This window comes from Sciurus carolinensis, chromosome 6 (genome assembly GCF_902686445.1).
Source record: "Sciurus carolinensis chromosome 6, mSciCar1.2, whole genome shotgun sequence".
Lineage (NCBI taxonomy): Eukaryota > Metazoa > Chordata > Mammalia > Rodentia > Sciuridae > Sciurus > Sciurus carolinensis.
The window spans coordinates 60,969,342-60,993,313 of NC_062218.1; the positions used below are offsets into that span (position 1 = coordinate 60,969,342).

Sequence of the window (23,972 nt, forward strand, 5' to 3'; positions counted from 1 at the left end):
CAAATATGCTTAGAAAGAAGTTGTGTGAGTAAAACCTATCTCAGATAGATATTCACTTCTGTTGATTACTAGGAGAACATAGCATGTCACAAGCATGGTGGGATCTTTGTAAATATTTATTGAATTGAATTGTTTTTTCCTCCTTATTCCCTTCCATTAAATAAGAGATAGTAAGAGCATCCACACAATGCTTTTAAATATTTTTAAGTGTTAGGTTTGAACCTGTTTAGTGTGAATGCTATTTGAGACAGCAATTACTCCATGTCAAGCATTGCTCTAAGAACTTCACATATTTACTGTATTAATTTATTCTAACAATTCATGAGGTAGTAAAGCAGGTGCCATTGACAACCTATCCATCTCCCCTCTCACTCTCTTCTGCAATGCAGTCTATTATGGCAGACACTTGAAATTCACTGCCTGAATAACCTGGATGCAGGAATATGCTCAGACCACAATCAGGACACTGGGAGGATTAAAAGCTGCAATGCTTGGGAGCAGCTCTCAACTAAATAACATAGGGGAATTTAGTTGACAAACACCTCATCATTTTTGCCACTTACCTGGGGTAACTCTAGGGTATATTCTATACATTATCCCTAAGTTACCCTGCATAAAGAACCTCCAGTTGCCCTTTATGCCTCCCCCTTCCCTGCCTCACTTCCCTATTTTCCTACCAGTGTTTCCTAGGATAACCTTCTAAGTAAACTCTTTGTTCCAGAATTCCTGTCTCAGGTATTCTGGAGGCATCCAAACAAAGAGCAGTGTGGATATGACTCTCTCAATTTGTAGATGAAGAAAGTAAAACATCGGTAGGTTGGTTACTTGAGCACAGTTAAAGAGTGAATGTCCAAGCATGGCTCCTGAGTAGCCACCACAGTATAATGCAAAATGCTTCTGAGTACCGATTCTGTGCTGGAATTTTGTGAGGGGCTTCATATAATTTATTTTACAGAAAATAAAATAAGTCCGGATAGTTTGCATGACTTGTTCAAGGTCATAAGGCAGTAAGTGGCAGAACACAATTTTTAACTCAGGTTCAAGATCTTACATTCTGTCACAGCTGAGTGGCTCTCTGTAGTGGAGGTAAGTGGGATCTAGGGCTCTCAGTGGAAGGCCCAAGGGGACACAATTTGTAGTTCCCAAATGGACTGTAATCCTTGCCCTAAGTCGTTGTTCCCTTTTTCTGGTGTGAGGGTCTCAAGTCTGTGTTTTAGTCAGCTATTTCACTGCTGTGACTAAAAGACCTAACCAGAAAAATTGTAGAGTAGGAAAAGTTTCTTTGAGGACTCATGGTTTCAGAGATCTTAGTCCATAGAAGGCTGACTCCATGCTTGAGGTTAGGCTGAACATCATGGTGGAAGAGTGTGGCAAAGGGAAATAGCTCACATTGAGATCAGCAAGCGGAGAGTCTCCACTCTCTGGATACAAAATATATACCCCAAAGTCATGCCCCAATTCTAATCTCCTCTAGCCACACCCTACCACTTTAGTTACCACTCAGTTAATCCCTATCAGGGAATTAAATCACAGATTGGGTTAAGACTCTTAAAACCCAATCATTCTCCTCTGAACTTTCTTGCATTTTCACATGTGAGTTTTGGGAGACACCTCATATCCATATCTGTCTGTGAGTCAGCCTGGGTCAGTCTCCAGGTCTTTTCTTTCCTCTGTAATGCTTGCTAGGCCTCCTTTTCCCTTGATTTGGCACATTTCTGGATTGTGGTCTGACTTCCAAGGGATGGCTACAGAAGTGGTGGGTGAGGAAGGGTGGTCATCAATGACAAGCATTGCTCCATGCCAGGGCTTTGCTTAAGTGTTAGTTAATCCTTTTAAAATTTCCTTCAGGTAAATGCTCTTTTTCCCATTTTAAAGACCAAGGAATAAAAGTTAAGAGAAGCTAAGGAATTCACCTAAAGAATTCATCCAAGCTCCAGTGTCTTGGGTTCTATAGTAGTTCTCTCTCCACTGAGCCAGGTGAAGGTCTGGTAAGGCAAGGAGAAGGTAGAAAGAAGCCAACAACATCCAGAGCACATTGCAGAGGTGTCAGGTAATTTCTGATTATGATGCTTCCAGAATGACATCCCTGCTTTGTGTTCAAATCACAGTTGACTGGGAAGTAATGCCCATGGTCAGGGCAGATCTGTCATTGTAGGGGCAGACCCAGAAATTAAGTATGTTTACAAAGGTCATTCAAAACCTAAACACATTTTTCTCCACATTTATGAACATTCTCTAGGTGTTGGGTTCTGTGCTGACCATTGCAACATTAAAACATAGGGTTTAAAATACAAAGAAAAGATCTGGTTCCTATTTAGGGGAAGCTTAGTCCATGGTTTGGGAAAATGGACCACACACAGATGAGGCAGCTAAATGCACACATGACATTTGTATATAGGCTACATCATGTGAGGGGACCAGAAAAATGATTGGGTTGGCTGGTGTGAATTCTGAGCCCCTTTCCTTACTCTCTTTACTAATCTATCAAACTCAATTTAGAAAAAATTGGGAGCTTGAAAAAAATGGGAAGAATTGGAAAGGAGACAGAATAAACATATGATATGAATTGTTCCATGACATTCAAATTGAAAGAAATGTCACATTTATTTTCCTAGATAAAAATAAATCTGGTATATGAACGTACTCTCCTAAGTATTGGGAATTCTGGAATCAGACATTGTTGAGGTTCCACATCCCCCTTTTGTAAGAATTTTTGGACTTTCTGGGCACCAGGCCTTTGTTCCCATCTGTCAATCACCACTGTCCATCTGAAGAAAATGACTCCCTTAGAATCTCCTTCTCTCTGTGCCTAACTTTGTCTTGGGGGCTGTTATTGAGGGTCTCAAAGCTATAACAATCAGTGTCTACATCCATAGGACAGGGTACATTGTTCTGCCATCTCGGGGTCCCTGTATGCATGACCCAGATCTCTACTACTCCTGGGGTGCTATTTATACAGATCCTTCCAAGACTTAAGAGACCATCTCTCAAAACCTCAGGCAACACTCTTGTCTTAACCTCAAGCTCCTTTCTCTGCCAGGCCATCACAGCATCCCATCCTGGACCTTCATCTTTGAAATCAAAGGTCTTGGGTCATCTCCCTGTCATTCTCTGAACCACCTTGCACAAGGCAAAACATAAGGCAAGAAATTCTTTATCACTCCCCCCTCAAAACACACACACACACACACACACACACACACACACACATATAACACACTGAGCAAGCAAACTAAGTCCTTTGGACATGAAAGGCTACCCCTTCCCATGTCTAAAAGCTTTTACAAACCAGTGCATTATGATGGCTAAGAGCATGAGCTGTTTCAATTCTTGTCCCAGCTCTTAACATTTATTACTTGACCAAACTTCAGCAATATTCTTAACTTCTCTGTTTTCCAAATGTTGTCTATCAGAGGTTGGGGTGCAAGATTACTGGTAGAGTGCAAACTTAACATGCAAGAGGCTCTGGATTCAATCCCTAGATAACATGTGTGTATGCACATACACACACACACACACACAAAAGATTGTTGACAACATTTATACTAAACTAGAATGCTGGAGCATGTTAATACAGTTGATATCCTGTGGGTGGTGCCTGCAAAAGTTAGGAGCCATAGGACCTGGGAAGGACTTGAGTTGTAACTGCCCTCTCCTGAAACTCATACGAGTCCCATCTGGTTATAGCATAGGATAGTGATTTGGGGGTAGAGTCTATGCTATAAGATGGAGCAAAGCAAAAGGCAGATATCTATGCAAGAAGCAGGTTGAGTCCAGCTTAATCCTTGGTGAAATTTGAATTCTGTTCCTGTTTGACCCTGGGCAATTTGCTTACTCTATGAACCTTGATTTCATTACTAGCGCAGAAGAGGATAAGAATGCCTACCTTATAGGATTTTCCTAGGGATTAGAGAGGAAGAATACAGGTGCTTAGCTCTGCACTTGGGAAATCATAAACTCTCCATAAATATCAACTTTCATAACATAGCATTCTGCCTATTGTCATTGTGAAAGGAGAACAGGAGTCTTGCTCACTATGGCTTTTGCTGGATCTGGACTCACATAGAACATATTGAGAAAGTGGATGTTGACTGGATGTGCTTTCCTTCTCACAATTGAGAATGACAGCAGGGCTTGCTGGGAAGAACCCAGGTCCCAAGCAGCGTCTGTGCTATCAGGAGGTGGGGCCCCAGCCAGGCAGCCTGGGGAGCCTAGAAAAGCTATGAGCACTCTGCCCAAAGACAGACGATTCCCAGGCCCCTGTGGGCACCGGCACTTCTCTTGCAGCTCCAGTGCAGGTGGAGCAGAAATTTGCCGGCAGCCATGCTAGGGATACAGCAGCGAGGGGAAAGATAGTTACAGGTTTCAGGTGACAGGACAGATTTCATCTCTCTGCTAGGAGCAGATAGACACAGGGAAAAATCCCTGAGCACTGTCATCCTCTCATGTAGGGCAGTATCTGAAACTAAGTCTGGGACAAAAGGAACCCCAGCTGTTTTTTGATAAACTGTTCTGCAGATCACCTTTGTTCCAGTGGGGGTGACGTGTTCGAAAGGACAGTGTGTTTCCTGAAGTGAATATAGAACCTCCCAAGATGGTCTCTGTGGGCAAGTGTTCTATTGAGGTGGGATTTTGGACTTTCTGATTGGTGTCCAGAAACATTTGTCAGTCCTTGGTTAGCTGCAAATTGGCAAATGAGTCACCTGACTGACACTTTAGAAGAGGACTGCTTCATCTTAGGGATGGACATGTTTCTGCAGCTGGCTATTTCCTAAAATAGGTAAGCATCAATGGGTGCTTTTTTTGGTCAAATTGTCATCATCTTCCCTGTGGAGGGACAGGGCAGAGAATCTTCCCTGGGGCAGATTCTTAGCAAAAATTCAAACTAGAAATCCCCTGGCCAGAGAGCCAGAAGATCTGCATTCTAGACTAGTCTAGTCAATAACTGGATAAGTCATCTCCCTGGATCTGTTTATTATCTGTATGTTGAAGGGGTGGGACCACCCAAACCTGTCAAATTGCTGACTCCTGGACCAAAAGCAACCTGCAATTGTGTTTTCTTTGGTCTATAAAGTATTCTTAAGATTGAGATTTGCCTCCTTTCAGGAAGAATGTGCATTCTCCAGTCCATGGCCGTCTTCCCTCATGCTGGCTTACCTCTAGGTCTCTTACCCTTAGGGGCCTCTCTGTCTCTGTAGCCATCGGGATCTGCAGACCCTGAGCGAGGTAACTTTAGAGACTGCCTGGCACTGGCCTTCGTGAGTCTATGATTCCCAGCAGCACCTTCTCACTTCTGCTGCTTCTCAGGCACCACACACTGCTCTCCACAAATATTTGACACTCTTGCCTCTTGAGTCAATTATTCCTTTCAGAAAACTGGAGAGAGATGATGTAATTAATTACCTGAGAGAAAATGAGCAGAGCAACAGCTATAAATACAGAGGCTCACAAAGGAGGGCTGAAACCCAGGGCCCCACTTGACCTTCCTGGGCTGAGATGGTCTGGCTCTCCCTGGTTGGTAGGGGCAAGTGGGGCCAAGCTTGGCTCATGTTTAGAGCTGCAGCCTTCACACAGCCATGCGACAAGCAGCCTCAGCCTGGCCCTGCAGACTCCAGGCCAAGCAGGACAGGGAGTAGCATCCTCCACTCCTCTCCCCCAAACAGCCAGAATCAGAGCAAGCAAATCCTTCCTCACACACTTGCGCCCAGGAAGCAGATATTCTGTCCCCTATTTGGGCCTGGGGCACTTCTGTATGTTGGATCGTTCCACCCCATCCTCAAACCATGGACCAGATAAATCAAGTTGAACTGACTTCAAAGCAAACACTGAGCAGAGCCATCTGTGACTCATTCCTGAGCGGGTCCTTTTCTTGTTATGTAACTAGAGAGACCCAGACAGAAAGACACAGATTAGGAGAGCTGGTTTTTGTTGGTTTTTTTTTTTTTTTTTCCTAACCCCAAACCTTTACAGTATTGGGGTAATTATGGCTTTCATTGCATTGATTACTTTAAGCTGTCAGTAATTTGAGTCCTTTTCAGAGTCTTAGTAATTGTGTTCTGTCTTCCTACTTCCACCCCTGAGTGAAGGACACTGAATCCTGAGCTTGCAGGGCCTTCTTCAGAGTGCCCTGGTCACTGCCACACCCCGAATGCTCCAGTAACACATCTCCCCAGGTCTCCTGACCCCTCCTGCTTCCCCCATTGTCTTCTCAGAGATCATCCATGATCTCTTCCCTGAAAGAACAAAAAATGTGAAGCTTCAGGTTTGCCAGGGCTTTTGCGGTGAATCATTCACAAATCACCCCAAATGCTATGGTTTCTGGATAAAAGACAATGGCACATTCTAGATACTTTAATATTTAAAATTGCAATTTTAAAATTCTTTTTTTGGTAATTATAAAAGTTATATCTATTCAATGTGAAAATTCTGAGAAGTAGCAAGAAGAAAATATCCCAAATACTTGTCTGAGAAGATTATTCAAACACAAAAGTAATGCCAATACGTTAGCACATTTCTCTGTGGTTTTTGTTTCATGTATGTGTATATTTCTAGAGTTGAAGCCATGTTATATTTATAATTTTACAACCGGTATTTACAAGCTATACCTTCTTGCCATAGCATCAGATAACATCAGGAGGGACCAGTCCCCTGCTTTGTCTTGCTATGAGTTAAAGAGTAGGCTATTATTATCAGTGGGTTCTGGACTACTAGGCAAAGAAAAATACCATAGAAGATGCAAGAAGTGACAAAACCCCACATTTGCCCACATAATTTTAAAAAACTCTAACCTTAATTTTCAATTGTAACACAATTTCAAATAAAATAGATATAATTTTTTAAAAACTCAAAACCTCTATTTTTGGACAGAAGTTTTGATATTTTTTAATAATATCAAATTGAAATTAAATTGATAATGCTACAGTGAACATCTTTTTTATAAAATATTTTTTAGTTGTAGATGGACATAATGCCTTTATTTTATTTAATTTTACGTGGTGCTGAGGATTGAACACAGTGCCTCACACGTGCTGGGTGGGTACATTACCACTGAGCCACAACCCCAGCCCCCAGTGAACATCTCTAACTATGTATTTCTATCACGATTTCTGATTGCTTTCACAGCATCTATTCCTAGAAGCATCCACCATGCACCAAGGAGTATGAAAATCTATTATTGTTTTAATATATTCCATAAACATGTAACCAGATTTTTATTGTTCCAATATTTTTAAAATCTATTAAGATAAATAAAAAAGCAGAATTTGATGTTTACATTAATTCAATCTTCTTTATTTCCAAAAAGCACAGTTATAGGCTTTGGGGTTCATTGGCAAATAAATCAGACAATGTTCTTTGACCTCATGAAATTTCATTCTAGAAGTGCCAGGCTGTTGGATCTGGCCCAGGAATAGCAAGCTATACCTTCTTGCCATAGCATCAGATAACATCAGGAGGGACCAGTCCCCTGCTTTGTCTTGCTATGAGTTAAAGAGTAGGCTATTATTATCAGTGGGTTCTGGACTACTAGGCAAAGAAAAACACCATAGAAGATGCAAGAAGTGACAAAACCCCAAAGGCTATGACTAAGCAATGAGGTAGGCTGTACAATGGCACCCAAAAGACATTTGTATCCTAATCCCCAGAACCTTTGAATATGTTGCCTTACACAGCAAACGGAGCTTTGCAGATGTGATTAAGGATCTTTAGATGTCAAGGTGCCCATTGTAATCACAAGGGTCCATGTAAGAGGAAGGCAAAATTAAAGGCAGGAAAAGGAGATTGAATAATGGAAGCAGAGTTTGGAGTGATGTGATTTTAATATGGAAAGGAGGAATTATGAGCCAAGAAAAGCAGATAGCTTCTAGAAACTGGAAAACTCAGAGAAACAGATTCTCCACTGGAGCCTTCAGAATATAGGCCTGCCAACACCTTCGTTTTAGCTCCATAGGCTCACTCCAGACATCTGAGCTCCTGAACTTTAAGATAAAACTTTTGTGTTGTTTTAAGCCACTAAATTTGGGATGATTTGTTACGCAGCAAAAGGAAGCTAAGACGGCAAGCAAACAGGTTGACTTGCCCAATTTCATAGGATGGTGAGGCTCAAGTCAATTTATTATTTCTAACACAGCAAACTGCAGGAACATGGGAAGTACAGCTGATTCCCTAACTCCAAGTTCAATGAGGAGGTGTGACAGGCACAGACAGAAACTGTGCACATTGTGAATTTTGCCACAGTAAGGGTATCAGGGTCAAGAGTTGAGCGCCTTGTGTGTCAGGGAGTAGACAATCCAGTGGTTCTGTACAGAGGAGTAAGTACTCAGCCCTGTAGATCTGCTTAATCATCCACATTACTTACCTACAGAAATAGCTTGGGATCAAAAGACCATCAGCTTCGCAGTTTGGCAAACTCAGCAAGGACGTGCAGGGATGCTCGGGGGCCAGGCTGGACTGCCTTCTCCCACAGGCTGCTCTCCCAACCTCAGCATATCCCTACTAGACCTGAGAAATTGCCTTGATTCACCTAGGAGAGGTTCATTTTCAGTTCCGAGCAAATACCTCTTTGTCCTCCAAGTTCATCTCAGCTGCCAGGGCTCAAAAAGTTCTTGCGCAAGGTTGAGAATTGGGCAGAGGTGTTCCCACTTGGAACAGTACAAATGCCCACACAGTCTACTGTGGGCCAAGCAAGCTCAGCAGGCAGTCATAAATGCCACCCTGACTCAGCCAGCAAGTTAACAGAGTTCAGCCTCAATGGGGTCTCTGTGCAGTGCAGCTGGTTGGTTGGCTCTGCATGCCCATGGAAGACCTAGAGGACAGATTAGCACGGCCAGCAACCCTCGGGGAGGGATCAAGCTCAGTCTCTTTGTCATAACCAATCAGGTGTGTGAAAGGAAGACAGTATTAAGAAATGACTTTATGGACATTTTCCTTAGCCCAGGATTTACATTTCCTCCTAAGAGGAACCTATCAGGCCCTGGGGTGGGGGCTTGGTATGGAAGAATACAAAACAAGAAAATGTAGATGGCTTTATCCTTTTTTCTAAGGCATTATGTTTGAGGATGACCTTCCCTTCCAACAGTATCTAAGCCAGGACAACAGTTTCTCTGTGGTATATGGGAACAGGCTCTCTTCTGCCTAAAGAATGGTTTTGCTTATGGTCAGTGTATGATTTGGTTACAACTTGTGGCACAAAGGAGACTGCAAATCCCCTCAGTTGACAAGAAGAACTACATCCATATTGTATTGCATATCAGAGATAAACAACAGGAAACCAAACATATTATAGCTTAAATTCAAGGATTAAAAACATGTTTAAGCTTCCATGTGATTATACAAAAACATATTTAATAAAGTCTTATCAGATGCTGTATTCATTTAACTATATTTTAGATTTTAGTGTAAAGGAAGGTTTGCAATCAGATGTTCAGCCAGTAACTAAAATATGTGGCCCCAGAGGTTCAAGAGATAGATAATAAACTGATGCAGAGAAGTTAACTATGAAGGCAGGAATTCCTGCCCTCTTGGGTCCTGGTACCCAGAACAGTTCCACTACACAGTTAAGACAGCAAATTTTAACTGAATGGATTCTCTACTGAAAGAGGTCCTTTCCCTTAAAGGCTGGACGGAACTCTGTACTATCATGTTACTTTAAAAAAAAATCTCTGTCCACAAAGACTGGGGCCCTAATCAGAATAATATATATCTCATGCATGTATAATTTTATCATAAAGGACATTACTGTCATATATAACTAAAAAGAACCAACAAAAAAGTTGTACTACCAAAAAGAAAAAAAATCTCATTATGAAAAAAGCAAATTGAAAAATAATGTGTATAGTATGACATACTTTTCTGCTTAAAAATTTTAAAAATGTTTATGCATTTAAAGGTAAGAAAAGCTACTGGAAGGTTACACTTTGTAGTTTAATGGATGGTTTACAATGGACAAGCACTGACTTCAGTAAGAGGATTATACCTTTGCATAATATGCACTTTTCTACATCGTTCAACACAGTAAAACAAATTTGTTTTACTCTTTTTAGTTAAAAAAGTAAGGATATTTTAGCTCTCACTCAAAGATACACAGCCCTTTAATATGTGATTTGATGGGGAAAATATTAACTTTTTATCAAAAGAAAAACCCAGGTGTAGCTCAGTCCATCATTCCTGAGGATCATGAAAATTTTCTAACTTCTGATACAAATGCTCTCTATCCACCAGGATAGTGATAAAAACAATATGCTGTTTAAAATGTTAGTGGAATGTTAAGAACTATATAAGGTCAATATTTATTTATTCAAAAAATATTTGAGTGCTATGCTTACCTTGTGGGCTTTTTAGTAAAACACAAACTGTATCATAAAGATGATATGTGGAAAGAAATCAGGGCTCTAGGTGGATTTCTTTTTTAATCAATTGTCAGAATTGGAACATCAGACTGTGCCATTTCTTTACCAAATGTGAAGAAATTCTTCATCTCAGACTTTATTTCTATCTATCTCATTTAACAGACTGTGAACATGTAATTTTTTTCCCTGTAAATTAATCATAACTGTAATTGTGATATGTGACAATCTAGACATTCAAAGAAAATAAACCTTCTAGTGAGGACGCCAACTACCTTAGGGAATTGCTTTTTTAAAATTGTATTTTAAGGCCATTTAAATATTTGTTTAGTGATTTATTCATCCTGTAGACAGATGTAGGGATCAGTCTATTTTTCACATTGGAGTGGAGTTTCCTTTTTAAATATTCTCCTTGGTCTCGTGGTGAAATGTACATTATGATACTTCCTCACAGTGACATGCACAAAAGCACTATTCATCAAACAGCATTTTCAGGCATACTTCTCGTTATTCTTTCAAGCATATAAACAGAGGGAAACCCTTTCCTCTTCCCACAATAGAAAAAACATCAAAGATGTGGTACGATTCCTGACCTGCATGCACTTGGATATTAAGAACAGGACCACCATATTTCCTATCTAATTCTTTCTTGTTCACTCTCCCTCTCTTCCCTCCCCCGCACCAACTATATAACCATATTTGGCTCAATGCTAAATCAAGGTAAATGAGACGTGACCTATTAAAAAGGAAATGAATAATTCGAGTGAGAGGAAAATTGCATTCCTGGCTAGAAGCATGAACTCCATGACTTAAATGTGTAAGTTTATTCTACCAGTTTGCTCCATGATTTTGCTTTTGGGTGGCATGTCCTCCATCATCAAAATTGCTGCAATAAGTCAGCAAAATAAGTCAAATCAGGTTTTGCTGCTACCTACTTTCTATTTTTTTCCAAGATTCTTTTTAATGGATTCTTTTCAATCAATGGATATGTATATAGCAGACCTCTTGGAATAGTTTTGGTCTCTTGGAATTCCCCAGAACTTGATCTAAATCAGGGCTTAAATGGTCTGTGTAAGCAGGCTCATGGGTCAATGTTTCATGGGTAAAACTATTAACAGAATTCCTCATGTTTTCTAAGAACCAGTGGAGTCAACCCTGTCCCTCCTTGTGGATTGTGGATGAGGAGGTGGGATTGAGAAAGAGCATATTAAGAGTCTGGAATTCATAGATTTATTAAACTACCAGAGAGTGTGTCTGAAAATAGAGTCTGCAAATTGGAAGTGTCATGCAAGCATTTAACATCAATAATTATCATTATTATAATCAAGATTTAGATGACCTATCTGTACTTTTTGTTCACATAAAAATGTTTGCCTTAGAGACATGCCTGCTAATGACTAAGCTCTGAATTATAGCTCTGAACTAAACTTGGATTTACTACTTTTGTCATGATTACAAATAACAATATACCAGTTTTTCAGGCAATTCATAATAGCTCTAAACCGGAAACAACCAAACGTCCAACAACAGAAGAGTAATGAGCATATTATGGCATATTCACATAATGGAATACTAGCCAGCAAAAGAAAATAACTAAGGTTACACACCACAGCACAAATGAATCTTAAAAGCATCAGGCTGATTAAAAAAAAAAAAAAAAAAAGACACAAAATAGTACATAATGCATGATTCCATTTAGATGAAATTCTAAAAAATACAAAACTACTCTACAATAGTAGAGGACAGACCAGCCCTGGTCTGGGATGGGGAATTGTCAGCAAAGGGACACCAGGGAATTTGTGGATAACAGAAATGTTATGTGTCATGGTTGCAGTGGCAGTGTTGAGGTTGCATACATGTATCAAAACTCATCCCAGCTTGATGCAGTGACACACACTGCTAATCCCAGCAGCTCAGGAGACTGAAACAGGAGGATAGCAAATTTGAGGCCAGCCTCAGCAACTTAGCAAGACCCTACAAAATAAAAATAAAATAAAAAGGACTGGGGATGTAGCTCAGTGTAAAGTACACTTTGGTTCAATCCCCAGTACCAAAACAAAAACAAAAACAAAAAAAATTATCCCACTCTACACTTATAATGCACATATATTATTGTAGGTAAATCCATCTCAATAAAATTAATTTTAAAACAAGAGAAAAAATCAGCAAAACTTGTCCTTGGAGTATTTATCTGGATCACTGAAAGTGAGAGATCTGATAAGATATGCACCAAACTTTAGTCACTGTTACTCTGAGGAGGAGGCTGTAGGGAGGACGGGTCAGAGGAATGGATTTTGTTTTGTTTTCTTTGCTTTATATAGGTATTGCTTTTGTACTACTGAAAAGAAATTTTTAAAAGTACATAGAGTCCAGAGTAGGAGAATGGTATACTGAGGGAAGTCACCTCTTGTTCTTAAAGTGCTCCCTCTTACCTGATAAACACGCTGCATATGTGGATGTTATGTGGTGAAATTAACAGCATATAATGGGCTTGCAAAGGGCCAACTTTTCTGTCTTCTTGGTGCTCACTCAGATTCTGGGTTGGGATGTGTCTCTGGGGCCCAACTTCCTCAAGCAGAAAACACTAGGAAGCCAGCCACTTAGCTTTGGAAATGGCTGGGGGCAAGGTTCTAACAGCCCTGCATGACCTCCCAAGGTATAAAGATCATGGGATCAGAGCTTTGGGGTTCCTCAAAAGCATCTCTGATTTCAGAAGTTCTGTCCTCACCCTCTCCCTCCAACAGTTTTCAGTATTTTTTTGGGAAAAAAAAAAGTGAGGGGAGGCCGGGGATGTAGCTCAGTGGAAGAGCTCTGGTCGAGCATGCACAAAGGCCCTGGGTTTCATTCCCAGTCCAAATAGGTGATGGATAGACAGACAGATAGATAGATGATAGAGAGATAGATTAGATAGATAGATAAATAGAGATAGAAAAACTTTCTCAACTGGATTTAGAGGTACCAAAAAACATTAGGGTGTTTCATTCTTTTGGTTATTGAGTTTCAGAGCAAAGGAGATGGGATGAATGTCTTTGTGGCCAGACTTCATGGTGATTGAAGTCTTAAAACTGAGGAGCAAGGAGCAAGGCCTGCTTAACAGACAAAGCCACACACCAGCTGCTTCTTCCAGGATCTTCTGTGAAAACCTTTGCAGGGTAGACAGGGAGAGGGACACTTGCTTATAATTACATATACCCAATAGAAAACAATGATTATAAGATTAGCTCACCTTGCAGTGTGCCCTTCTACACGGCAAGGAGTGCTCAGCAGTCCTCTGTTTGTCAGGCAGATTTAGAGAACACTTTGAACGCTGATGCTAGTGGCCAGGCAAGGGCCTGTGACTGACCTGTCTGCAAGGTCCACTTCGGAAACAGAAACTTCCCTGGTGGTATGGGAAAGAAAACACCAAGCTAATCCTGAAAGAGTAACTTTAAACCAAAGCCCGACCAAGAGACAGAGTGGGAGAGAGACTGCCAGCTGAGGTAGGCCAGAAATAAAAGTCCCATTGTCCTTGCGGAGGACAGCTCCCGCCACACACTCTGCCTGCCCTGTGGCTTGTGCTACACACTGACACACTTCTGCCCAGAGAGTGCATTCCAATGGTGGGCAGCCTGCACCCAGACTCTGCCACGAGAGAAATCACACTGGAGGAATGAGGATGCACACATGGGCAGAGTGGGTTCTGGCATAGAAAGTCACTGAACACTAACGGGGCTAACGTCCCATCTCCCAGGAAAAAGCGGGCATGATGCATCTGCGACTGGTGATTCCATGGGAGGAGTCAGGGGTGATTTAGGAACAGGGGAGGCAAGGAAGGGGAGGCTCAGCTCAGCTTAGAGCTGAGGACAGAGAACTCCCTCCAGGACTGAGCCCAGTTCTGATACCTGGAGCACTCATTTGCATAATAAAGATCCCTTAGGATGAAAAGTCCCAAGATAAAGGTTTTAAAGTATAGAAGTGGATAGATAGTGGCAAAGCAGAAAGAGACTGGGATAGAAGTCAGGAGTTACAGGGTTTGGTTAGTAACTCTGAATATGTCACCTGTCAGCTTTTTGACATGTTAGAGTGAAGAGCTTGGGTGGGCCCTCCATCCTCCATCCCTTCCAGATTTGGTGTTCTCAGCTTCTCCTAAGTATGTGCCTCCTGGGTCCAAAGAAGGGGTTTTCCTTATATGCCCCCAATGTCTCACAAATACTTTCTAGAGATCTCTGACATTCCTGCCAACTGAGACTCAAACCCATTCCCACCCGAAGTCTCAACTTTTCAAACTGGAGGAAGATAGGGGGTGGAATTTGGAGAGCTTGAGGGTTTTGAATGCTGGGGTGGGAGGATGATGCCACCATGGTAACAGGGGTCCAAGGGGAGGGATCTGGCAGTTTCGCCCCAGGTTCTTCTTTGGTTTAGTCACCTTTTGCGTTGCTATGACCAAAAGATTTGACAAGAACAACATATTTGGGACTCATGGTTTCAGAGGTCCCAGTCCATAGATGGTTGACTCCCTAATTCTGGGTGCGCGCGAGGTAAGGCAGAAAATCATGATGCAAAAGTGTGGTGGAGGAAAGCAGCTCAGAACATGGGAACAGGAAGCAGAGAGCAGAGAGCTCCACTTACCATGGACAAAATAACACATCCAGCCACACCCTACCTGCCTACAACTACGCCCAGTTAATCCATATCAGTGGATTAATGCACTGATTATGTTAAGGCTCTTGTAATCTAATAATTTCACCTCTGAAAATTCTTGCATTGTCTCTCACATGAGCTTTGGGGGACACCACATATCCAAATCATAACATCCTTCCTAACCTTCAACCAGAAGAGAAACAAGCTGTTTCTCTTTAGAACATTCTGTGGGACAGATCTGGCAAGGGTAAGATTGCCACAGATGCCAGCTCCACAGATGTCAGGGCAGGAGGCCCATGGGACATGTGGACATGCAAGCTTTTGACAGTGGAAATGTACTGGTGACTGTTGGGGAACTTTTAAAATGTAAAGCACAAACAAATATATCTAATGTGAGCAGATACATGCATATGTGTGTGTGTGCACGCATACACACACACACACACACACACACACACACACACACGGGAAAGCTTAAAATGGCCAGAGAGATCTTGAGCAATTTAAGATCAATAAGTGAACCAAACATCAACTTGCATATGCTTTAAACTGAGCAAGTTTTCTAAATGAATTCATTTGAAGAATCTGGCAAGCTGTTTGGACTTTGAGAACTTTTCAGAGACGACTTTTCAGCAATCTGTAGGAGATCAGGCCTAAAGAGGACCACCATTTGGGCAGGAGTTTATGTCTCGTCCATGCCCACTTAGAGTGAGCTGACAAGCTCATTACTACTATTGTGTTTCAAAGGGGATAACACCACATCTAATATGTTTGAATATTCACAGATACTTGAGAATAAGGGCTTAGTTATACTCATTTTTGTGTCTTTCACAGAACTGCCTGTGTGCCTACCACAGAATTTGTTAAATCAATATTTGCTTATGAATGAACGCCCACCTCCAAGTAGACAGGATTTTTTTCTTACAAACCATAACACATTTAATTAAGATGAATGAACATATATTTAGCTGTGCAACAATATCATGAATTCCTAGAACATAAGACAACAAAGACCCTTGACATCATCTAGTGTGATTCTCTCAATTTAAAGATTAGAACACCAAGACTTGAAGAGTCTAAATAAGTTATCTGAGGTCACATAGCTAATCTGTACCAGAACCTAGCTCTTCTGACATCTAACCCAAGTGAATTTTTCCACTAAACCACCCTGCCTTAAGAATGAGGAAGCATAAATAGAGAATCTGAGGTGTTTACTCAGTACTTATATATAGTCCTCCTAACCCTTCATTATGGAGGGAGAAGAACTCAGCTGTTTTAATTGCCACCTGCAAAAGTACTTCGAGATCTGCCAGTTACATTTTTGGCAAGACCCTGTGAAAGATAATTTGAGATCTGAGGCAAAACGAGAAGGAAAGAAAGTAATAAAAGCTTTTCATTTGTAGATTGGAATTAAGTGCTCTGTGCCCAGGCCGTTGGCTTTATAGTGACTTCAGGATTGCCGCTTTAACGCTTCAGTGAGCAGAAAATTGGAGAGCAAGAGCATCAATCACGCAATCCTGCCAAGCAACACCCCCTCCAACCTAAGTGAAATGTAATATTTGGCTTGCTCGGAACAGCTCCAAAACCACCTCAGCTCCATTCATAACACAGGATTTCAGGAAGCTGCATTTTGTGTCACCAGAATATCTGCCCCTCTATGTGAGTCTTTAAAACTGAATTTCTGAGAAGAATCTTCCAGTTCACAGACAGCCAATCGGAGATAGCTCCTAAGCCCTACACAGCAAACTGATGGGTAGGTCTAGCAACAGGTCACTAATCTCAGGGAGGGTGGAGCAATGACCAGACAGCATTAAGAGCCAGCCAGGAAATTAGTGAGGTGCAAATTGCATGGTGGTGGCTGCAGGGCAACAGGAAAATTGTAGGCCATTGCCTGAAGAGAGAGAAATAGCAGGGTGGTATTTTGGGGCCTGGCAAGAGGGAGCCACTGGGCATATTCGTCATTGCCTTAAAAAAACCAACAGCAACAATTTTTTTTTATTGCAGTAAAATATGCAAACAAAAAAGTGCACCACTCCTAAAGGCTCAAGGGACTTTAATAACCCTAACATGCCCCATGCCAAGGACAAAACAGAGAGCGCCCCCTTGTGTCCACTTCCAGTTACCCCCAATTAGGGGAAACTGCTATTGTGCTTTTCCCTTGTCTTTGTACTGTAGGCCATGGGGCAACTCAGGCAGAGACAGTGTACTGAAGTTCCACCAGATTCTTTGCACAGCTCCATGGCTGAAGGCTGAGCCTGGCAGCCTGCGGATTCCTACCCAGCAGCCCCTCTGGTGGAAGTGGTTCTTGAGAGGGTCAGGTTGGGAAAGGAGTGGGCAGCCCCTAGAGGAGAAAGAAGAGGAGACACCAGTGGGACAAACCGATCCTTGCCTCCTCCTGTCTCATTGCAGAGCTGATCTCTGCAACTGAAGAAGCTGGAGAAAGGAAGATGGCAAATTCTCTTCTCAGCATCGAGGTGTCTGGTTGCATTTTACAGTGTTGGGCTTCACAGAGGGCTTCTGTTTCTTTTTTGGTGTTTTTGTGGGTTTTCTCTCATTGTAGCCTCCCTGAATTCCCTTATAGTGGTCAACCATCCCGGAGGAGGAGTATAGGTTGTTTTGCTCCACGGGTTTCCTGTTAGGCGACAAAGTCAGGCCTCGAAGGCTTGGCAGCCTCAGCACTGATCTTTGTGGCCTGAAGTCATGGCTGGTTTTGCTTGGTTTGCCACCTGGTTGCAGTGGGCTATTTTACCCTGAGTTTGACACTGTTTCGGAGAAGAATCAATCAAGCATGTTTTAAATAGGTTTCATATTCTGGCTCTGAGTTTGGTTTGGCTTTCCTCCGGTGTCAAGTGCTCGTGTGAGCTGGAGCATGTATCTGTGCCTGTGGGGAGAACCCCATTTCAACTTGGGCATCAGAAATTACAGCCAGTGCTCTCTTTGGCAGCACATATGCTAAAATTAGAACAACACAGAGAAGATTAGCATGACCCCTGTGCAAGGATGAGACATAAATTCATGAGGCATTCCATAGTTTAAAAATAAAACAAAATAACAACCAGATTCCTTTTATGTTTCCTGGGGGGTGGTGAGGGGATGCTCACAGTCTCAGGGGAGGAAATGTGTCCCAATCATAGCTGTATCCTTGGCTTGCTGAAAGAAGTTTCAGTGTCTCTCTTGGCTTACCTCCATTCCCTTCTCAACCCACTGTGGTTCAGCTTCACTGTCTCCACCATGTTCTGGCTAGGGCCACCCAAGACTGCTCAGATGTTAAGACCAACGAAGACTTTCTTTCAGTCCTAATCTTAAATCAGCCTCTTGGTGGTGGTGCCACTGTTGACCTCTGTGACCATGGGATGTTCTTTAGAAGGTCATCTCTCCAGTTTTTCCCCTTATATCTCAAGTTCCTCCAATTTAGCCTCTTCTGTCATTTCTCTTGCTTCCCTTGCTGGCATTGGGCTTTCCTGAGATTCTGTCCTCGGCCCTCTCTGGCTTTCCATGGCCCTCTTCATGTACCCACACAGTTTCAGCCTCAGATCTGGATCTCCAGTCTGACTTGCCTTCTCAGAGCTCCAGACTGATCATCAGTCTCTACACCTCTACAAGTGTTGTTCTCAACTCCAACTGCACATTACAATCATAGCAGCTTTTAAAAACATGTCTGTGTGTGTCACCTAAACTATTGCTTTCATCCATCCAGATAGGCCACAGCTCTGATGACAGTCTCCAACTTACCATGGTGCAACTTTGGTATTTTCAACTTACAATGGTTTGAAAGTGATACATATTCAATAGAAACCATATTTTAAATCTTGAGTTTTGATCTCCAGGTTGGCAATATGCAGTACAATACTCTCTTGAGATGCTGGGCGGTGGCATCCAGCTGTAGCTCCCACAATCACAAGGAGAAACAATCAACACTCTGCAGTGTACAGTGCTGCCAAGCTGGGATGTTCGGTAGGTTAAGTGTTTTAAATTCATATTTTTAAAAACTTTTTTAGTTGGAGATGGACACCATACCTTTATTTATTTTATGTGGTGCTAAGGTTCAAACCCAGTGCCTCACACATGTGAGGCAAGCGCTCCACCACTGAGCCACAACCCTAGCCCCTTAAATTCTTTTTTGACCTATGATATTTTCAACCTATGTTGGATTATAGACACAGAACACTATTGTAAGTTGAGGGACATCTGTATTTTTTCAATTCACCAGGTATTTTAATGAAGAGTCAGAAATTAGGACACTGAGGCCCAAGACACACACATAGAGAGATCTGAAGTGCTTTGGATGGCAGTGCCCTTACATGCCCAGGCTGGGCCTCCTCAGGATAATAAGTCACCACTCTGGCCTTAAACTGTTGAAGCTCTTCATAGGCATTACCAGCGAACCTGTGGCCCAGTCAGGAATCAGGCTGGTGATAAAAACTGAAGCTATGAGAAGGCTCTCTTTCAGAAGACTGGTTTTCACCAGGCACGAAGGTGCAGATCAGCCTCAGCGACTTAGAGAGACCCTAAGTAACTTAGTGAGACCTTGTATCTAAATAAAAAATAAATAAAAAGGGCTGAGGATGTAGTTCAGTAGTTAAGCACCTCTGGGCTCAATCCCTGGTATGAAAAAAAAAAAAAAAAAAAAAAAAGACTGGTTTTCTCTTCCCACCTTCCCAAACACAAAACTGCTATGAACCTCCTTAAATTTGTTGGGTTACAGTGTTTTGGAGGCCTTGAACTGCTTCCCATATTCTGTCATGTGCTCCTCCAAATGCCCTGAAGTTCTCCAACTATACAATGACCTACAAGACAAGAACAGAGGGGTTGAGAGGGCACATATTACTAGGGTAGTACTAGAAACTACTAGGAGATTCTGAACAATCTGGAGCCTCAGTTTTATCAATATTAGCATTTCCAGTTTGAGTCCCGAGGTGAATTTATTCACACTATGACCTGAAATCACCATAAAATGTGTGAGCTGGAAGCAAGAGATAATTCCAATCAACCACTATTGTACAGGAGAAGAAACAAGTTTAAGTGATCTGTCCAAGGTGACACTGCCAGCCAGTGGCTTAACCAGGTAGACCCCAAATCCTGACTCCTAGTCCAGTGCTCATTTCATCACTTCAGGCTGCCCATGTGACTGGGCTTGACTCTTTGCATGTCACCTTTCAAACAATAGAACCAGGGCAAGGTCTGGAGTCAGGGTCACCTGGGGACTCTCTTTCTTTCCCAAAGAAAGCCAAAGATGTTTTTTCTTTCTCCCCATCTTGCCTTCTTCTCTATTCAAGACCCTGAATGTACAGTCTTCTGCCCAAAGCTGTGACTTTAGTTCTTCCTGCTATAACCTCAGGGTGTCTCTCCAGTGAATAAACTTGAGAATAAAAATTAAAAGGGGCTTAGTCCAGAAGCTGGATGCCTGCTCTCTGGCACCAGACTCACCTGTGCTTGTTTCTGAGTTGACCTTGGATCACACATGGATCTTCTTTGAGCCTCAGTTTTCTTACCTAAGAAATGGGCATCATCATGGTATCAGTCAGATGAAGTTCTGTAAGGATTAAGATGATGTCCCTAAAACAGTGATTCTCAAACACAGCTGCACATTAGAATTACCTAGGGAGCTTTAAAAAAATCAATGACTTGGCCTGATCCCTAGAACTGATGATTTTATTGTATTGGGCATCAGATTTTTTAAATCCCTCACACTATTCCCATGTGCATTCAAGATGCATAACATGTGTATAAAGGGCTTGCCTACTACAAACTGGTGGTCAGCACTCACGTAATTAACTTCTCTAGACTTGCCCTAATGATAGAGCTTCCTTTCCCACTAGAGCCCCACAGCCCTCCAGAAGACCTTCTGCCTTTGGGATTTTCCTGAAAAACCTTCAGGAGGTCCTTCCACCTCCTCTTCCCCAGCTCTGCCCAGAGCAGTGCTGAGATTTTCTGAAACACTGGGCTGAGAGGTCAATAGGGAAAAAGGGGCATCCCGCTGTCAGGTGCCTGGCAGATGCATTCCGGTAGACTCAGGCACACACTAGCTGGTGTCTCCAGGACTGGGTGAGTGCCTTCCTCCTGTAAAATGAGAGGGAGCTGGCATCATTCCTCCCCTAGAAGTGCTTGCTGGTGCTGTGCTAAGCCACTTGGACAGTTTCTTCTCCAAGTAGTATGATCACATCTGTCTTGCCAGTTGCTCGGAAATAAGACAAAGCTTGCGCGCCCGCAGGCGGCGCCAATAAATGGAGCCGTGGGGACGTCTTGTCAGATCTGCAGATCACTACTGATGCGCCCTGTTCCAGAGAAGGCAAAGACTGAGAAGGGACGGCGACGTTTCCTGGTGGTCTTAACAAGCACATCTCAGACACAACTTCCAAACCGTCCCTCTTGGCCAATTTCTGGGACTCTGCACCGGGATATGTCTCAGTTCTGCTCTGAACGGGAGTTCGAACTTGCGGAGAAGGAGAAGCCTACACTGGAGAGTAGATTAGTGTGGGATGCGGAGCGCCTCCTAGGGAGGCGCAGTGCGTGCTAGAGAGGGGTTCCCCAAAGTCGCACACACTAGCTCTGCCCCGAACGTGATCTGGGTCCTGGAGCAAGTGAGGACTGAGTCGCTCAACCTCATGAGTCTCATGAGGGCATCTGGGCACCCACACCCGGGCAAGGCGCGCCGCTCCAGTCGCCGGGCCAGGCCCCTTCTCCCTTCTCAATGGAGCAGGTCAGAACCGCAAGCCCCTGAGCCTCCTCGCGCGGGGATCCCAGGGAGACGCTGTCGTCCTTGACGACCCCTCTGAAGTATCTGCGAAACAAACTGCTGCCCAGGTGCCGAGGATATACGGGCGGGCCATTCCACGGTCGATCCCGGCTTGCAGGTGAAGCACAGAGTCCAGCGTTAATTCTTTGGCCCGACGGTGCTGCAGGCCTCGAGGGCAACTTGTGGTTCTCTGAGCATTGCAGGTGGCTTCGTGTGGGTGGAAATTCGTCACAGTCCCTACTCACTAAGACTTGGGTTCCAATCACTCGTCCTCAGTATCCTCACTGGAACTTCAGATAAGCCTCAACTTCTCCCAACCCTCACTTTCTTTGGCTGGTGTAGTGCCCTGACTAAGATCTCAGTCTGGTTTCAGATCCTGGCCATTGCCCTGCGCAGTGGCACTGGGCTGTAATCCCAGCGACTGGGGAGACTGAGGCAGGAGAATTACTAGTTGGAGGCTTGGATTCAATCCCTAGTACAAAAAAAAAAAAAAAGAAAAAAGTCATCCTGACCATTTATAGCCCTGTGACCTGGGGAAGATTAGGTGAATCTCTGCATTCTTCAATTGCTCGTCTGTAAAATGGAGGTAAGAATCTTCCTTACCCACATGGTGATGTTGTGAGGAATAAATTAAAGTAAAACACCATAATGCTAGGGCATAACTATTTGATACTATTGATAAAGTAAGTACAATATTTACCCTCGTGGCTGTAGCATCAAAAGAGTAACATAGGTAAATTGCCTGTATTGTGTAAAGAGGTAGATAAATATATTACTTATTAGTGTTACATTACACCCAAAGAGTCTAATCGCCTCCTCTTCCTCCTTTAATCTTGGATCTCCCACATGACCATTGGAGGGGGGAACAAACTGGGAGGCTTTTTGACGCTTCAGGCTCCATATAAAATGGCCCCTGAATGGGTGCCCAGTTGTAATTTCCTTAGTGGTTTTGAAAGGGGCTTGTCAACCTTACCAGACGAATGCAGTGTGTTTGTTTGCAAGAGGGCAGTGAGTAAATTATATCCTGGGCTTAAGGAAAGCAAAAAATAAACACGTTCACAATAGGACTTTTTGGATGAACTGTTTTATTTCTATTTGTATTTTTTTTTTTTTTTTTGGTTGTTGATGGTCTGCTGAAGACTAATGCAATGCTGATGTGTCCTAATATTAATGGTTCAGAGCTGAGAGCACTATTTCGCTCCTGAGGCAGGGCCGACTAGGGCAAGGTCAGGAGCGACCTGGGACCTAAGTGAAGGCAAGAAAATATTTGTACTGTCACTTTCTATCTCTCTTCCCATTCACCCTCATACCTCACATCTTAGTCTCTGGGGAAAAACCTTCTGGATTGTGCGGGAATTTAAACATCGCTGCTGCTTCTTCAATCATGATTTTCTGCTTGAACAAAACGCCAGAGTGCCCTTCTGGGCTGGAGTGTACCATTTCCGCCCAGCTTGGGATGGTAGCATTTAACCCTTTATATGTAAATTGTGGCTCTACCAGGCGCCCGCATTCTAAACCGCCCTCACCCAGGGCACCTGCTATGGAATATTAAAGGCGATCCAAGGCTATGGAATATTAATGATAACAGTCTCCTAAAAGCCTGTCTTTTCAAGAGGAGGCCTGAATCAGACTCTGCATTTCCCCTCTCCCACTGCCTGGCCTGGCAAATCCCAGCAGGTAAAATTGGTGCTATTGGGGGGAAAAAAAGAGATACCCACAACCGCTTCTTGTGGAGTTCATTCCAGAATTTCTGTCTCCAGGATGCTTCCCAAAGCATTCAGAACTCTGTGACCAAACCTAGAACCCCTGTCCCTGTCCATTGGCTCCCACCAGAATTTTAAAGCAAGAAAGACCAGAGTCCCATGCTGGGGACTCTGTAGAAGTTCTGGGGCATAACGGTGGCCTCTGGGTGCAGTCGGGTTTTTACCTTTAAAAGGAAAACCCTTGCGCCTGTCTTTGGCCTCACCAGAAATGCAACCAGAAGCAAATTTACATGGCAGGACAGCTTTCAGGAAAGGAGTGCAGGGTCAGAAAGCTAAAGTGAGGCTTTAGTCTGTGGTTGATGTGTGCATCCCAAGAACCAGGCGTGCCCTGGGGTATTTATTGGCAGTCGCGCCCTCGCGGTTGTTTATAAACTCGTTGCAGGCATCAGGGCACCCGCGACGCCATTTGTGTTGGATGCCTTTCCCGCTGGAAGGGAAGAGCCAACAAAACAGTCTTTGGCAACACTCAACGCCCCCATGGCATTCTGATGTATGATGGGTTTCAATGTA

At 43.0% G+C, this 23,972-nt stretch overlaps 1 non-coding gene across 1 annotated transcript; it reads left to right on the forward strand.

The window, feature by feature from the left end:
- The first annotated feature begins 17,891 nt into the window (after positions 1 to 17,891).
- LOC124987793 (U6 spliceosomal RNA) lies at positions 17,892 to 17,998 on the forward strand. Its single transcript, XR_007109303.1, has one exon. It is a non-coding gene; the product is annotated as a U6 spliceosomal RNA (small nuclear RNA).
- The last annotated feature ends 5,974 nt before the right edge of the window (positions 17,999 to 23,972 follow it).